Consider the following 500-nt stretch of genomic DNA (forward strand, 5'->3'; position numbering starts at 1 on the left):
TAGCCATTCTCTCTCTCTCTCTCTCTCTCTCTCTCTCTCTCTCTCTCTCTCTCTCTCTCTCTCTCTCTCTCTCTCTCTCGTTTGTGTTTATGTGAAACTGGAAAAGCCTTAAAACCTGACAGTGGAGAGTATCCACTATAATTTTATGTAACTTGTAATTAGATCATAATCTATTACTTGATCATGAGGTAAAAAGTGTGATTTATTTTACGTGTATTCTTTTCTGTATCTGATAAGCTTTACCAATTCTAAATGTTGAGGATAACCAGAACAAATGAATACCATACAACTAACGATTACCAAATATTTTTTTTTTACCTGGTTCTGAGGTGCTGGTCAATCCCATCGCATTGGCGGATGACGAATCGGTTTTGGTGGTTTTATTATTTCTTGTTTCTTCTTCTCTGTGGCCATCCAAGATCGTCTTTAGATTGGCCCGTCCTTGGATGATGCTAATATATATAACTGTTACCATTAAAGACTTGAAGGTGAATACACGC

This window comes from Palaemon carinicauda, chromosome 44 (assembly GCF_036898095.1).
Source record: "Palaemon carinicauda isolate YSFRI2023 chromosome 44, ASM3689809v2, whole genome shotgun sequence".
NCBI lineage: Eukaryota > Metazoa > Arthropoda > Malacostraca > Decapoda > Palaemonidae > Palaemon > Palaemon carinicauda.